Here is a 15043-nt window from a genome sequence, read left to right as displayed (position 1 = left end):
TCTTGTAGTATTTAGTATCCTGCAACATGCACACAAACAAGAAATGACACTCAACCCATAAAAGGATGAAGAAGTGGTAGGACATAATTAGAATAAAGAAAAGAAATCATATCAATCTAATAATTTTTGCCACTATCAGAAAAGTTTTGCATTATATAAAATCAGAGTTTTTGTAAATAACAATAACAAATACATGTAAAACAAAGATTGTAAATATTTCTACGCGTCAGAGGGACATCGCCACCAACATCAATCGCCAGCTACCTCAACACCAGATGCTTGGAGATAGCAACGTTGAGGGTACTATCATGTTGAGAAAGCACTTAGGGCAATGACAACAACATGAAGACCAACGACACACTGGAAACGCAGGTTGCAGCGAGGCTGGGCTTCAGAAGAACAACGTGCAGCATGTACATGTCATATGCCACGATACTTCTACTTCATGGACAAGTGTGGAGAGAATCATGATACAACGAGACTACAAAGAAGGTACAAGGAATAAACACATCAACTTATATTTGGAAAAGCAGTCAGATCCTACAAATCCTTTATCTCTCCTACATTAAAATTCACATATTCCTAGCCCAAGAAGAACAGAATAATGCAAGAAAGAAAAGAAGAACAGAAGATGAAAGACGAAGAAGGGCAGAAGACAGCAAGATACCGTTCCCTCCTATCCTACAAAGAGAATTGTTACAAACGTCTTTCCATGAACTTTGAGGCATGGTAACTACTGCAACCATCTCTCCAAAAATAATCCTTAAATAGTCAAACAAATACAAACGAACGGCAAACGGAATATTAAGCGGTACCAACAAACATTATCCAGAAATGGATTCAGAAAAATAAACATCATTCTCCCTACCACATCACCAAACCAGGTGTGGAGTACCAAGATGTCACGGCACATATATTGGGTAACTATCGTCGGTAATCACCAACTTACTACAATCATCGAATCGCCATACCGCCCCAGGTGTGACAGCACAGGAGTACCCAGACATCACAGTGTACTCAATAAACCACAGTCATCATCATCGGTTAAAAATACCACATTATGATGTCAACATAAACAAATAAGACCCTGCATCGCATGCTAGAGTGTTTCTCACATGACCTGTGACACCCATATAACTGAGTCGGCGCCTTCCAGCACTTCCATGGGGATCGTTGAACAAAGAAACGGACAGAGTAAATACAACCAGCGTAGATTATAAAAATTATATACATGCGAATAATACTTACCTTCTTGCTATTTGTAAAAATTATTATTTTATGAAATATGTTAAGTACCTAATTTATACATACCTCAAAACTTTTGAGAAAGAAACTAAATTAGTACAGTCATAGAATCTCTTATTTCCTTTATATGTAGAATTAGAAAAAGAATTGTGTAGTGTTTTCCTTCTATAAAGAACGTTCATAAATACATTTTTGTTGTAATCACAACATTAGTACCGAGGATAGAATTAAGAGAAAAGCTTCTTCATTATTTAAAAAGAAAAACAGTGACACATAAAAGAAAGAAAGAAATGAAACAAAGTAACACAACAGAGCTTTTCCGAACATTCATGCAAAGCTTAGCTAAAGAAAAGAAATAACCACACTAAGACATGATACACTGTACACTAGCGAGTTTAGAAAAATTAATATCGTAAAAACAACGTTTGGAAATGAAAAAGAAAAAGAGAGACACATAATGGCAAAGAAAAATAAAATCAGCCTTTGTAAAGTCTATGTTTGCCTAAAAACAAAACACAAATTGTATAATTAAAAACTAGAAACAATAGCTATAAGGAAATAATTACAAAATTGTTAAGAATGGCTGAGAAAGTTTATTGTAAAATCCAAAAGAACAATTTTTGTCTCACTTTGTCAATGTTTTCCTCGGCATTGACAAACCCCAGACAAAAATTTTGTCACAAGGGGGGGGGGGGGGGGGGGAGGGAGGGAGGGTATGTAAGGTGGCGTAGTCTCATGACTTTCATTTCTTACATATTCCGTCCTCACACTCGTATTCTGCACAGCAAGATGCTTCATTCGAACCCAAACTCGATAAGGCAGAGTCACTGTTGTATGAGTTCATGTAAGCAATATGCAATAAATAATATTTTTTCATTCTTTTAATGCTTTTCTTACACTAACTAACAATACTCTAGTAACCAAGTAATCCACTGGTTACATAAGAATATAGAATATTTTTGTTTCTTTTCCTTACTGCGGTCGATTCCAGAAGGTATTTGTTGCTGAATGTTTTTCAAGCAGTTCTTGTTGGTACATTAGGAGCGTCTGTCTGACTCCTGTAGTAGTGTGAGGTAGAGATTGTTTCTTGCAGGAGCCAAAGGGTACTTGTCGGATCAATCCATTGCGAAACTTGACGAAATAAAACCCACACACTCACACGGTTCATCGGTAGAATTAGTTTCCTGTTTCCGAGAATACTGCTGTAATTTCATAAAATTTATTGAATATTTTTTGGAGATCTTCATCAGAGAAGAACCAGCTATTAATTCGTTTGTTGCTTTACTATATGCTCTTTTGGTGTTTTGGTTCCACGTGTCTTCTTTTTGTAATTTCTCATTCTGCCTTGAGAATGAAAATGCTAAATGAGGAACTCCACATGGCACAGGCAGGCTGTCACTTAATGACAGCTCGTAACAGAATGCCACGTATTGTACAAATGCCATCCTTTTACATTTGATTACAGATAAGCAAAGTTACATCGAACTGCCTCATATGTTACCAGTGTTATGGTGTAATTGTAGCAAATTACTCCATGTTACAGCAAAAATTGTGACAAATTATAGCGAAATTGTGACAAATTACCCCATGTTAAAGCAAAATTGTACCAAAATTCCCCCTATCACAGCTAAAATTGTAAGAAACTGCTCCGACATGCAGCTAAAATTGTGACAAATATGTCCACATTACAGTAAAAATTGTAACAAAGTGCACCATTTCCCACAAAAACTATAAAAAGTGGCCCCATTTAACAGCAAGAACTGTAACAAATTGCTCCATGTTGCAGCAAAAATGGTAAAAAAATGGTCCCACACTACAGTAAAAATAGTAACAAATTGTCTCATATCACAACAATTTTGTAAAAAATTGCCCCAATACCACAGCAAAAATTATGAGAACAAAATACACACTGACACTGATCCTCGCATGGGGGAAAACCTAGCAGGAGAGCTAATCGTCTTGGATTGTGTGTGTACGTATGGTTTCCCTGCTTGAAACTCACTCGGGCATGCAGTTGATTGACTGATCATTGTAGAACTAATTTTCCATGGCATAATGTGCCGTCTGCTGACTAACATCCTGGACCAGTGGGTGTGATGTGTACACTCCGTACACTGACCCGATGTACGAGCCACACAACATCCTGGACCAGTGGGTGTGATGTGTACACTCCCTCCACTGACCCAATATACGAGCCACACAACATCGAGGACCAGTGGGTGTGATGTGTACACTCCCTCCACTGACCCGATGTACGAGCCACACAACATCCTGGACCAGTGGGTGTGATGTGTACACTCCCTCCACTGACCCAATATACGAGCCACACAACATCGAGGACCAGTGGGTGTGATGTGTACACTCCCTCCACTGACCCGATGTACGAGCCACACAACATCCTGGACCAGTGGGTGTGATGTGTACACTCCCTCCACTGACCCGATGTACGAGCCACACAACATCCTGAACCAGTGGGTGTGATGTGTACACTCCCTCCACTGACCCAATATACGAGCCACACAACATCGAGGACCAGTGGGTGTGATGTGTACACTCCCTCCACTGACCCGATGTACGAGCCACACAACATCCTGGACCAGTGGGTGTGATGTGTACACTCCCTCCACTGACCCAATATACGAGCCACACAACATCGAGGACCAGTGGGTGTGATGTGTACACTCCCTCCACTGACCCGATGTACGAGCCACACAACATCCTGGACCAGTGGGTGTGATGTGTACACTCCCTCCACTGACCCGATGTACGAGCCACACAACATCCTGGACCAGTGGGTGTGATGTGTACACTCCCTCCACTGACCCAATATACGAGCCACACAACATCGAGGACCAGTGGGTGTGATGTGTACACTCCCTCCACTGACCCGATGTACGAGCCACACAACATCCTGGACCAGTGGGTGTGATGTGTACACTCCCTCCACTGACCCGATGTACGAGCCACACAACATCCTGGACCAGTGGGTGTGATGTGTACACTCCCTCCACTGACCCAATATACGAGCCACACAACATCGAGGACCAGTGGGTGTGATGTGTACACTCCCTCCACTGACCCGATGTACGAGCCACACAACATCCTGGACCAGTGGGTGTGATGTGTACACTCCCTCCACTGACCCAATATACGAGCCACACAACATCGAGGACCAGTGGGTGTGATGTGTACACTCCCTCCACTGACCCGATGTACGAGCCACACAACATCCTGGACCAGTGGGTGTGATGTGTACACTCCCTCCACTGACCCGATGTACGAGCCACACAACATCCTGGACCAGTGGGTGTGATGTGTACACTCCCTCCACTGACCCAATATACGAGCCACACAACATCGAGGACCAGTGGGTGTGATGTGTACACTCCCTCCACTGACCCGATGTACGAGCCACACAACATCCTGGACCAGTGGGTGTGATGTGTACACTCCCTCCACTGACCCGATGTACGAGCCACACAACATCCTGGACCAGTGGGTGTGATGTGTACACTCCCTCCACTGACCCAATATACGAGCCACACAACATCGAGGACCAGTGGGTGTGATGTGTACACTCCCTCCACTGACCCGATGTACGAGCCACACAACATCCTGGACCAGTGGGTGTGATGTGTACACTCCCTCCACTGACCCGATGTACGAGCCACACAACATCCTGGACCAGTGGGTGTGATGTGTACACTCCCTCCACTGACCCGATGTACGAGCCACACAACATCCTGGACCAGTGGGTGTGATGTGTACACTCCCTCCACTGACCCGATGTACGAGCCACACAACATCCTGGACCAGTGGGTGTGATGTGTACACTCCCTCCACTGACCCGATGTACGAGCCACACAACATCGAGGACCAGTGGGTGTGATGTGTACACTCCCTCCACTGACCCGATGTACGAGCCACACAACATCGAGGACCAGTGGGTGTGATGTGTACACTCCCTCCACTGACCCGATGTACGAGCCACACAACATCCTGGACCAGTGGGTGTGATGTGTACACTCCCTCCACTGACCCGATGTACGAGCCACACAACATCCTGGACCAGTGGGTGTGATGTGTACACTCCCTCCACTGACCCGATGTACGAGCCACACAACATCCTGGACCAGTGGGTGTGATGTGTACACTCCCTCCACTAACCCGATGTACGAGCCACACAACATCCTGGACCAGTGGGTGTGATGTGTACACTCCCTCCACTGACCCGATGTACGAGCCACACAACATCCTGGACCAGTGGGTGTGATGTGTACACTCCCTCCACTGACCCGATGTACGAGCCACACAACATCCTGGACCAGTGGGTGTGATGTGTACACTCCCTCCACTGACCCGATGTACGAGCCACACAACATCGAGGACCAGTGGGTGTGATGTGTACACTCCCTCCACTGACCCGATGTACGAGCCCCACAACATCCTGGACCAGTGGGTGTGATGTGTACACTCCCTCCACTAACCCGATGTACGAGCCACACAACATCCTGGACCAGTGGGTGTGATGTGTACACTCCCTCCACTGACCCGATGTACGAGCCACACAACATCCTGGACCAGTGGGTGTGATGTGTACACTCCCTCCACTGACCCGATGTACGAGCCACACAACATCCTGGACCAGTGGGTGTGATGTGTACACTCCCTCCACTGACCCGATGTACGAGCCACACAACATCCTGGACCAGTGGGTGTGATGTGTACACTCTCTCCACTAACCCGATGTACGAGCCACACAACATCCTGGACCAGTGGGTGTGATGTGTACACTCCCTCCACTGACCCGATGTACGAGCCACACAACATCCTGGACCAGTGGGTGTGATGTGTACACTCCCTCCACTGACCCGATGTACGAGCCACACAACATCCTGGACCAGTGGGTGTGATGTGTACACTCCCTCCACTGACCCGATGTACGAGCCACACAACATCGAGGACCAGTGGGTGTGATGTGTACACTCCCTCCACTGACCCGATGTACGAGCCCCACAACATCCTGGACCAGTGGGTGTGATGTGTACACTCCCTCCACTAACCCGATGTACGAGCCACACAACATCCTGGACCAGTGGGTGTGATGTGTACACTCCCTCCACTGACCCGATGTACGAGCCACACAACATCCTGGACCAGTGGGTGTGATGTGTACACTCCCTCCACTGACCCGATGTACGAGCCACACAACATCGAGGACCAGTGGGTGTGATGTGTACACTCCCTCCACTGACCCGATGTACGAGCCACACAACATCGAGGACCAGTGGGTGTGATGTGTACACTCCCTCCACTGACCCGATGTACGAGCCACACAACATCCTGGACCAGTGGGTGTGATGTGTACACTCCCTCCACTGACCCGATGTACGAGCCACACAACATCCTGGACCAGTGGGTGTGATGTGTACACTCCCTCCACTGACCCGATGTACGAGCCACACAACATCCTGGACCAGTGGGTGTGATGTGTACACTCCCTCCACTAACCCGATGTACGAGCCACACAACATCCTGGACCAGTGGGTGTGATGTGTACACTCCCTCCACTGACCCGATGTACGAGCCACACAACATCCTGGACCAGTGGGTGTGATGTGTACACTCCCTCCACTGACCCGATGTACGAGCCACACAACATCCTGGACCAGTGGGTGTGATGTGTACACTCCCTCCACTGACCCGATGTACGAGCCACACAACATCGAGGACCAGTGGGTGTGATGTGTACACTCCCTCCACTGACCCGATGTACGAGCCCCACAACATCCTGGACCAGTGGGTGTGATGTGTACACTCCCTCCACTAACCCGATGTACGAGCCACACAACATCCTGGACCAGTGGGTGTGATGTGTACACTCCCTCCACTGACCCGATGTACGAGCCACACAACATGCCGTCCACAGTGGTGGTGATAGCTCACGCTTACGAATCGAGAGTTGGGCCTCAGTTTGTGTTTTGCCTTCAGTGTGCGCAGTGTTCTGTTTCCGCTGCATTTGGAAATTTTTCAGTGCCAGGGCCCACGCTTGACCAAGTTTAAATCTATTCTCCTTGTTGGACTTTGTCTTGAAACCAACCCCAAGATGACAAGCGGCGTTTCGGACACATCAGCAATTTGTTGATACGTTCCTGCGAATCTACTGGTCAAAGGAAACGCAAGACAGGATTAAAGAGGAAATAATCTCTTGTCCTGAATTGGAAGTGTCCGGGAAAAGCAGTGCAACCACATTCTTTGATGATTTACTTAAGAAGAATCAATTTTTAGATGGTCCATATAGCAAGGGAGAAATCATCATATTCTCTTTATCCAAACTGCCAGTTAGGTACCAACAGACACTTGTCGGGAAGTGTGGATCTGACATAGATGGATTCAAGAGTTTATTGCGTGAACTCGAAGCTGTCTTTGACAAACAAGACGCAAAGGTGAGGAAGAAGAGACAGAGTAACAAATAACAACGACCAGCAAGAGAGGACGACAACAGATGGCATAATCGCACTGGTCATTTAGGAAACCAGGGCTACGGAAATCAAGGTTAAGCTAACCAAGGTTTTGGAAACCACAGACACAGAAACCAGAACGTCAGGGAACATGGTCATGCTAGACAAGGAAGCTGGACAAAAGGAATAACGAACGCCAAAGCGACCGTAATTGGAGAGAGCGAAATCAAGGACAACAAGAGAACCAGGAGATTGAAATTAGACCTACAAATCCTAATGCACGTCAGAGAAGGGGAAGTCTAACAAGGCTAGTCCATAGGACTCCACTACATCTCTCACATAAAGGAGTTCGTGGAATAGTAGTAGCGTAAGTGGTGTAGATACTAGAATGGGCAAATACATGAATCTTGCTACAAGTAACAATGATACTTGCGTTAATAGATTAAGACTGTTAAAGTATTAACACGCTGCGTTGTCCTGTAAAAGAATTTACTGCTGCTAGCCTTTTTCTGGTTTATGTTCGTGACTTCCAATGTCGATGGAGTAGGAGGCACTACCATTCCATGAGCAATGTTTTTGTCTTTTCCTGTCTGGTGTCCATGTTGAGGGGTAATGATTAGTGAGGAGATGTCTCACAAACGGGCACACAAGAACGTGCTCTTAGAAGCTTTCTGGGAAGTCGTGATACGCTCCATATCGACCACAGCCACTTCGCGAGACGTTCATACCAATGCTTGCAGGCACGCGTCAGTGCACTGCAAGATTGCGATATATTGCGTGATTTCGAGGATGAATATGGGCAGTATAGTTTTTACAGTGATGCGCCAGCATCGTTGTCTTGCAAGTCGGGGTGAACTTGTGAGCGTTTGACTCCAATGGTGCCCTAGACGGTAGAAATGCGGGCATAAAGCCTACCATGCCAATGTGCTGGTTGGGGATTTAGCGTGCTGCTTGTGACAGTGACAGATGAATAACCAAGGAGTTATACTTGGAGATTCGTGACATACTGCGTAGCTAGCGTGTGGTGGGTGACGGAATCCTCAAGAGGAACCAGTCCTGGCTTGGTCATATTACATTGCCTCTGGAAAGGTGCACTCTGATCGCTAAAAGAACAACACATAGAAAAAGATTAATTTATTGTCTTTTATAGCCATGGCTAACCCAGTCTCTGGAGTTCCAGTGAGGCATAGTGAGAACTTGGAGACCGTGTCGTGCGACGTGCACATCACTTTCGCCGTCAGTAGCGGCGAGCAGTAAGACATCTCAGCCCAACAGAAATTATGTAAGAGTATTGTATAAGGTAAAAAAAGTACCATATACTAGGATAAGTTAAACTTTAGGATTTAGCCATAACTAGATCCTTAATATTGTGGGGGTTTTCTACCACAAGTAGGAATGTTTGGCGCGCGCCTGTTGAGATGCTATTTTTCAGGTCACCAAACCACAGACCCGAGATGGAGGGACGACGGGCGAGCAAACGTAGAATAGTTGCATGTTCTTTATAGCTCAGTAAAACTTCAACCTGCATAATAACATAAGTTATTCAAAAGACACAGAATGTAGATCGCTGGCAAATGGTAGTTAATTCTTGAGCATGTCTACTGTCGATCTACATAAGTAATAGTAATATTAGTGCTGGCCAGCACATTTAGTTGTCCATCCAATACATAGCATCAGTTGTCACACACCATGTACAGTACTGAGATCGGGCTCTATACAATATCAAGATAAATTATTTCCGCGTATACATTAGATACACCAAAATTTTGTTGTAATTATAGCTATAGATTAATAACTGTAAAATTAAAATAAGAGTGTCTGAAATGACAGACCATCAAAGTATCGTTATGTAGATTTATTATAACATAGAAGGTCATGGTAAAAAGTTAGGCATAAGATTTTTGTCAAAATGACGGGTATGGTGGCAGTGCAGAGGCCAGCCGGGGAAAAAACAAGGTCATCGGCTACCTGCAAGAACGGGAACATCAGCGCGCCACCTGACGGCACAGAGTAACATATCTTTGTCTGTGGTGACGGGAAGGCCGCGGGAGCGTCCGGTCCTACAAGTCCTACAAGCTGACAGTCAGCGGGCCGTATACCTGAGGGATTAGACGGGGGACAACTCTCGCCGGGCCACAAGCGAAAGTGTGGCTGGCCGTTGACACTGACACGCGACCACCATGCAACAGCCAGATAGCTCTCCGCACGCGGCAGCCGTTTTGAGGGATTCCCTGCAGCAGACCGCATTGTCGTGAGTACACGAAGAAGATCACAGAAGGTGTCGGAACCTGCGCCTCATGTGCCTCAGGACAGAAAGGGATGCTATATACTCACCTGTTTGAGTTTTTACAATGCACTGGCATTGGCCGATCTGCATACACAAAGCAGTACCGTGCCACAAACTCTAACAAATGAATTGTCTCATTTCTAACTTCTCCTCTCACTTAGAGAGCAGTTGTAGCAATCGTCGCTCCTAGTTCGATCCTGTATGGATGACCTTACAAACTTGTGGAGTCACTCCAAGTGCCATCGTCCCTCATCGAACTGCAATATTGGGAAACGTAAAGTACTGTCCAGGGAGAGAAGAGATCTGGACTAGTAATGCATCCCAAGTAGTAGACCTCAGAGGCAATTAATCGAAGTTAGGAGAGCCTATCACTACGTCTTCCTACTGCACTGCTGTGATCATATGTGTGGATCTTGTTGTAATCTCAACAGTGTACTGCAGATGCTCCAGCACACCCTATTGCTGTGGCAACAACAAAGCAACAACATCTGACATTTAGCAATATGTGATGTCAGTACAGTGGCCCCATCCCGAAAGACCCCTCTGATGCTCAAGACATGGAACCACATGCAACAATACATATGACTCAATAGACCAACCCCCTCAGAGAAACCAACGAAATTGTGAAGTGCTTCGAATATTTCTAACAATGCGATTTAGTGCCTCATTCTCAGCAGTCGGGAACATTGTGCAATGTGCAAGCGCAACTTTTTTTTTTTTTTTTTTGACACCCCATGAACCTTGTTTTTTCTTAACTTTTTTCCTTAGCATTGTTTTTGTAATGTATGTTATACCTTGTATGTGTTTGTGTTTTGCATTGTAATTCTTATGTAAGAGATAGAGTAGGTCGCACAAATTACTGTGTTGTTCTCTACACGTTTTTTTCTATACTGTATTTATTGTTGTATGTATGCAAACAGTGTGCCTGAAGTCAACATAAACTGAAGCAATACCACCATTGTCATTGTGAATGGACCATCAGTTCAAGGAACATTTTGTAAAGGTTATTCTTGCTGCAGGGAGGCAGAATCAATCGGGGGTTGTAATTAGAGTCTGATAGCTCACAAAGAGTTTGTGAACTTAATTAGTATCATGTGTGACTGAGTTGCGGTTAGTTTAATGATTGAAATTGTTGTAACATCTTGGGCATTTAATTGCGGAGCACTCCAACTCTGATTGTAAAGAATAAACTGCTTCATTTTTGGCTCACATGCCTGGGCCATATTTAGTGTGAATGTCTGTGTGAATCGGTGTTAGGAAAAGGCTCTCTGGGTATAGATGTGAGTGTTATATTTCCATGTTAAGAAGGTGAAGTTGGCTACGTCATAATCAATCCTCCCTCTATGAGCTGCATCTTCTTTTGCAGTAACTTTTTTTTTTTTTTTTTTTTTTTTTTTTTTTTATAGAGTGCGGCATGTGGAGTCAGTTAGCAAGATTGTTCTTGGGCGATTGACTCGCAACCTCGCACCTAACTGTAGGAAGGCCATAAAAGAGACAGAGTACCGTGCAAGGCAATTTGCTTAACACATTGAATTCAGAAGAAGAAGAAGAAGAAGAAATGACATTTTCCAAATAATACTATCACCCCCTCCCCCCCCCCCCCCCCAAAAAAAAAGTCCCACCCACGAGAGAAACTGATAGTTCCACTGTGAGCGTGAAATTAAATGACGACTTGCCAGAGGGTGCAACTAACGTTTTCGTAAACGTAGACAAGGATGCACATGTGTGGCTAAGTTCGCAGCGCCACTTCACGCATATTAAGAGCAGCACAGCGGCGCAAATTCCAGTTTGTCAGACACTTTGGCGGCAGTTAGGCTGGGGCGGGGAGAGGGGGGGGGGGGCAATGAAATACATCAAGTGTAACGCACGGCGGTACCCGGTGCGTAGTCAGTAGCCATGACTTTTCTTATCCAGCATCTAAAATTTTAATGGGTAGGAGGAGCAACAAGTTGCTCTGACGCCATTCCAGAACATACAAACATATGTATTAGTTTCGATACAAGATATTTTTATAATTATTCATTATTATTACTGTCATTATCATTAACAACCCAAGGTGAGATGTAACTTTATTACTAATAATGCCGCATAACATGTTCTAAACGTCTTGTAAACACAAATAATAGATATAGAGATCGTAATAAATAAATGTCACAATACATTATACACATGTCATATTGTTTTCTTTCGTGAAGATGGCCTCTGGGCTCCATCACTAAGAAAAAATGAGCAACTGCAAACTATATTCACAACAGATGGTAGGACTTAGAACAATTCCTACACAGTGTAGCAGGTTCCACGGCCGCTAATGTGCCTCTTAATACATATCACAATTTATCACTTGTTTTCGTTAAGAAAAAATACACTTCATTCATTCCAGTAGTACCAGAGCGACCGTACACTAAACGAACAACAAAAAATTGCGAAACAGCCTTTGGTGAATGACTCAATAAGAATATTTTTAAAGCTTTTATTGGCGTTTTGGCTTCGCATGTTACTATTCACTAAGTAATAAGGCACGTTATAATAGCATTTCATTAATTACATTAGGCTGAAACCCTTGCACTGCTTTATACTTTAACCCGTGAGTTCGTGAGACACTATGCCCTGAAATATTATCCTTTTGTAAGAGATTATGGCCCCTGTTTTTACTGCCCTGAAATACTACCCCTTTGTATGAAATTAGACCCTTACGTGATTAAACGCAATCTGGCTTTGTTTTTAAAATTCATAGTCGCAAGAACTTTCTCAACAGTGCAACGGAATAATTAAAGGGGGGTTATCATGAGTTAAACCAAGGCAAAATGGAAACCGAACATCCCACACAGATATCATGCATCTACTCACTACAGCATTACATGCGTATATGAATTACAGCTTATAGATGTAATTCGTGCCATGCAAACGTGTTTCCACTGCGTGTACTACAACACCTAGTAAATGGAGAAGATCTGAGCTAGTGTGATAGCAGAAATCTCTCTCCGAAGCCTCCGTCTCCACACGTGTTTTGTAGTTCAATAGGAACATGAACTTAAGAGAATATCTGAGAATTTCATTTAAATAAGGATCCCATTACTGCTGAAAGCAGTTTATTCCCTCTCGGCTTTTAATGTAATTAAAGCTAACGCAATACATTCGAGAACGTAGTTCTTAAGGGAGTACATGTAGAGCTTTAAATAACAATCAGAGGGGTGAGAAACAAGTTCTTAGTAATTCCAAATTTTATGATACTTTATATATTTTTCACAAATTGAGTATAAAATATCGTGTTTCACATACAGCTCCTAATCAACGGACCACATGACTTTACACGACGATCCAGATAGAAAAGAAAAAGAAAGTCACTGTATACTCATATTAACGCCCAAAATATTATGTGATGGTTGCAAGAGCAACGAGATAAACTACGCGAAAGATAGAATGACTGAATAAATATTTGATATTGATTCCCAGGTGTTATAACGAAATCGTGATCTCGAAGGAAGACTCATCGTTGCCCACGTTAAACACGACTGCAAAGTATCTTGCGGAAAGGAATCCAATGTTCCACAATGTGAAAATGTACATAACAAGCGTCTGTGATAAATGGAGCAACATGTCCTCAAGATAGTGTTAAAATTATCCTCTGACCATGCGGCTATGCTAACCGATTCCCTACTGTTGGCTGGTTCACGCCAAAGTTCCGGCCAACCGCTGAGACATAAACTCACATTTTCATCCAAAGATAAGCCGCCCTAGCTGACGGAGAAATGACCACATATGGTTTGAGACAGAGAAATGCCACTGACGCGCGCATGAATAAATGGTTAAAACTTGTCTGATAGCAGACGACTTTAAAGGTTAGTAGAAACACCAATGGAATGAAACTGGTCGTAGGTTAGTTCCTAAAATTGCAGGCATTCATCCATAGCAAAAACATTGTTCTCTGCTGAGATTTCGCCTGTGAATTGTTCAGTCATCTTCGGATCGGGTTTTGAAGACTGACCGTAATACGCTGCCGCCGTGGTAGGCCGACTAACACGTTGTGGAAACACCGCCTACATCTAACTCTGTACTCCGCAAACCACCTTATGGTACTTTGTGTACCACTGCACTTCATCCTTTTCCTGTTCTAGCTTCGTATGGTTCGCGGGAAGAACCATTTACATAGGAGAAAGCAGTATATTTGTTAACCGTTCTAGGAAGTACGCTCTCGGTATTGTAACAGTAGGTCATACCATGATGGAGAACGCCTCTCTTGTAGCGCCTGCCACTGGACTTTACTGTGCGTCTCCGTGACGCTTTCGAGCTTCCTAAATGAACCTGGAAAGGAACGTGCTGTTCTACTTTGGGCCTTCTCTACTTCCTCTACTAATTATAACTTGTGAGCATCCCAGACTGACGAACTGCATGCAATAATTCATCGAACGAGTGTTTTGTAAGCCACTTCTCTTGCTTATGGACTGCATTTCCTGTGAGGATTCCTCCAATGTGTGTCACTCTGGCATTCGACTTATGCGCGATTAATTTTATGTGGTCGTTACATTTCATTTCGCTCCGTAAGAATACTCCTAAATATTTTCTAGATGTAACTGCTGCCAGTGATTTTTCTGCAATCGTGTAATCATACGATAAAGGGACTGTGTATCCAGTATTAGCAATACGTTAGATTTGCTTGAGGGTCAGTTCCCACTCACTGCAGCAAACGTCGGTCCTCTGTATATTTTCCTGCATTTCACTACAACTTTCTAGCGTTGCGACTTCTTTGTATATGACACATCATCCGCGAAAAACCTCATGCAACGTTATCAGCTCCGTCATTTATGTATATTGTCATTATTAATTGACCTATAACACTCCCTTGGCTCACTCCTGAAGTTACTTTTGCGGTATCCCTCCGTAAGGCTGACAGAAAAAAAGATCCCAACACAAAAAAAAAAAATTAACGTAGAGTGATGAAATTTCCGGAATACATTTTGTAAGGTGTCAGGCAAATCCAACAACTTCCATGAAAACCTTGACATGATAAGCAAATCCAGTAGTATGTCACATAACTCCGAATAAATCGTGA

Source organism: Schistocerca gregaria, chromosome 5, assembly GCF_023897955.1.
Source record: "Schistocerca gregaria isolate iqSchGreg1 chromosome 5, iqSchGreg1.2, whole genome shotgun sequence".
NCBI classification, from domain to species: domain Eukaryota; kingdom Metazoa; phylum Arthropoda; class Insecta; order Orthoptera; family Acrididae; genus Schistocerca; species Schistocerca gregaria.
The sequence above is the reverse complement of the archived record's forward strand: the minus strand, read 5'-3'. Positions refer to the sequence as shown.